Source organism: Erpetoichthys calabaricus, chromosome 4, assembly GCF_900747795.2.
Source record: "Erpetoichthys calabaricus chromosome 4, fErpCal1.3, whole genome shotgun sequence".
NCBI classification, from domain to species: Eukaryota; Metazoa; Chordata; class Cladistia; order Polypteriformes; family Polypteridae; genus Erpetoichthys; species Erpetoichthys calabaricus.
In genome coordinates this window covers 98490075-98493526 of record NC_041397.2, presented here as the reverse complement: position 1 = coordinate 98493526, position 3452 = coordinate 98490075, and positions in this window count along the sequence as shown.

The following is a 3452-nucleotide window of genomic DNA, read 5'->3' as shown; positions in this document are numbered from 1 at the left end:
TATCCCTGAGCTTACCATTTGACAGGGATGGCCATATGGTATTGAAAGTACTGGAGAAATAAAAAATAATCCTGACAGTGTCACCATCTGAATGGAAATAAGCTTTGTGGAGCAGATAGATAATTGAGTCTTCTCCTTCAATCCTTGTCCGATAGTCAAACTGCAGTGGGTCCCGATGGTCTTTCATAAGACGACCTGTATATTCCAGAACCAACCTCTCAGAGGTCTTCATGATGTGATATATAAGTTCCACTGGCCTGTAGTCATTAGGTGAAGAGGCACCTGCCTTCTTTGGAACAAGAACAACGCATGATGTTTTTCTGGAGCCTCAGGGACAAATTGAATAGGTGGACACCACAAAGTTGGTAAGAATGGGCCTTATTAACTCAAGGACTGACTCATCTGATCTTGCATCTTTTCCTAAGTGTAGCTTCCTCAGTTGTCTCCTTACTAGGCCATCAGTTATGGACAGCCCATACTGATGATCAGAGTAGGAATTATCATTGGCCACACCAGTTGAAGTTATAGTAGTTGTTGATGTAATAGAGATGATGTGGGGGGACTGGTCTTTGGAAGGCAGTGGTAGAAGGAGGGACAATCTATTAAAATATTGTGTCAGGGCATTATCTTTGTCCATATTCCCTTCTAGAACCTAAGTCCTGGATTGCTTGAGTCCAGTATTTATGCCCAATCTATTCCAAACATCCTTCATTGTTAATCTTGCTAACCTTCTGTCTCTCATTCTTTCATGGACATGAAGCGGAAGGGGAAGCAGACAATGCCCAACGGTGAGATGGACAGCGTTGTTGAAGAACTCCAGACCCTCGATATCCAGATCCAGAAACTCCTGTCCAGACAGAGGCACCTGAGGGATTTGTAGGCTCGTCTACTGGAAAAATCCTCCCTGAAATCTAAAATCATCACAGCAAAATTGTGGTTCAGTAATATCAACTCTACGCCGTGCCGCTTACTTTCAAGGCCAAGTGAGTTTTACCCCTGCGCCTCGTAGTCGTCAATGATGAGGAACTCAGACTGTTTCAGCTATGCAGGTGGGGGTTTAACGCTAGATCACCTCCATCTTCACAGGCAAGCATCTCCACCCAGAACCGGTTTGAAGTATTCGTGATTGATGATTCAATCGTATGAGACCTAAACATCTCATGCTATAATCAGAAATCTTTTGTCTCTTGTTTTCCCGGTGCTCATGTTTAAGATGTTATGAGAAGAGCACCGACAGTCTTTGAGAGGGACAAGAACAGGGCAGTGGGATCCAACAGTGTAGTGGGATTACTCCTCTAGATGAAAAATGTATTAAAACTATAAAAACAGACTATAGGTTAAATAAAAAATATGCACAGAGCAGCACTAATACAAATAACTTAATTTCTATGGCTTTATTACTTGTTAGAGCGTTAACTAACAAGACGTTTCCATCAACGATCCTATGAGTGATAGGAAAATCGATTTTATTGCATTAAGTGAAACGTTGGTTAGCTCTGATGATGTGGCTGTTTTAATCGAATGTGTGCCTCCGGATTACAGCGTTGATCATGCGGATCGCCAAGGTAAGGAAGACGGCAGTTTAGCAAACATTTACTCAACCATTTCCTCTTACTTTTTAATATAGAAATAATGTTAGAAAAAATTCACGAGAAGTATATTGTTAAAAATCGCTTCCTTGATTCATCAGCAGCTTCAAAGTTTACAAACATTCTAAGCAACCAGTGCGTTTAAAGTGCTTACTACAATAGCGATGATAATGTAAATAGTAAGATGGAAAATTTTAATAATAAAATGAGAGCTGCTGCTGACATAATCGCACCTGAAAAGACAGTTAAAAAATCCTCTAGCACTATTATACCATGGAAAACTCAAAGAGTGTCTTATCTAAAGAGATCATGCCGGAGATCTGAGCGTAAATGGAGAACAACTAAACTGATTATCCACTATGAGATATTGAAGGCTAAAATAACAGAATACAACAACATAGTCCATCTTGAGAGGCGTTGTTATTTCTCTAGAATTATAAATAACAATGCTAGTAATCTCAGAGTCTTATTCTCTACAATTGATCCTCAGCTAAACCCAGGTCACTCAATGGAATGCCTCCAAAAAACTTCCAGTGAAACTGGTGAGGCTTTTGCTGTATTTTTTAATTACAAAATTAATGATATTAGAAATAATATAGTGCATCTCCCCAATACTGATCCTGTTAAACCCCGGTACTCCATTTTAAACAAATTAAATTCTTTCACCAGGATAGATTTACCTGATTTATATAAAATAATTTCTCAACTGTGACCCTCCACCTGCGTCCTTGACCCAATACCAGCAAGTTTTTTCAAAGAAGTATCCGGCGTGCTAATTGATAGTGTTCTTGACATAGTAAATTCATTATTAGATATGGGAGTCTTCCCAGACTGTCTTAAGACTGCTGTAGTTAAACCCCTGCTCAAGAAAAATAATCTTGACTCCTCTGCTTTTGAAAATTTTAGACCTATTTCTAACCTGCCTTTCTTAAGTAAAATCCTAGAGAAGGTAGTCATTATGCAGCTAAATGACCACCTTAATAAACATGCTATTTTTGATAAGTTTCAGTCGGGTTTCAGAACAAATCACAGTACAGAAACTACACTTGTTAAAGCAGTAAATGACTTGGGGTGAATGCAGACAGATGCTGTTTATCTGTTCTCATCCTGTTAAATCTGAGTGCCGTATTTGATACCATTGATCACAATATTCTTACAAATTGCCTTAGTCAATGGATGGGCCTGTCTGGCAGTGTCTTAAATTGGTTTGAGTCCTATCTGGCAGGTAGAAAATTCTTTGTTAGTTGTGGTAATTAAACTTCAAAGACACATGATCTATACTAATAAAAGGCAAAGCCCTCACTGACTGACTGACTCACTGACTGACTGACTGACTCATCACTAATTGTCCAACTTCCCGTGTAGGTAGAAGGCTGAAATTTGGCAGGCTCATTCCTTACAGCTTACTTACAAAAGTTAGGCAGGTTTCATTTCGAAATTCTACGCGTAATGGTCATAACTGGAACCTATTTTTTGTCCATATACTCTAATGGAGGAGGCGGAGTCACGTATCGCGTCATCACGTATTACGCCACCTACGTAATCACGTGAAGTGAAAACAAGGAAGAGATTTACAGCACGAGTCAAACGCGGGAACGAAGGTAAATGCCGTTAATTGTTGAGTGTCTTTTAATACTGTGTAATTGTTGAGTGTCTTTTAATACTGTGTAAGCATACATATTAACAGATGTGCAATTAAACGTGTGCATTTACGGGGTGATTTCTCAGGCTTAAAGCTCGAAGTGATCACTCGAGTGAAGGCAGCTTCACAAAAAAACAGATCCTTAACAAATTGTTATTGGTATATTTTCACTCAATTTAAAAAGGTTTTCTTTTCTTCTTAATAAAAATTTAAAAGCAGTA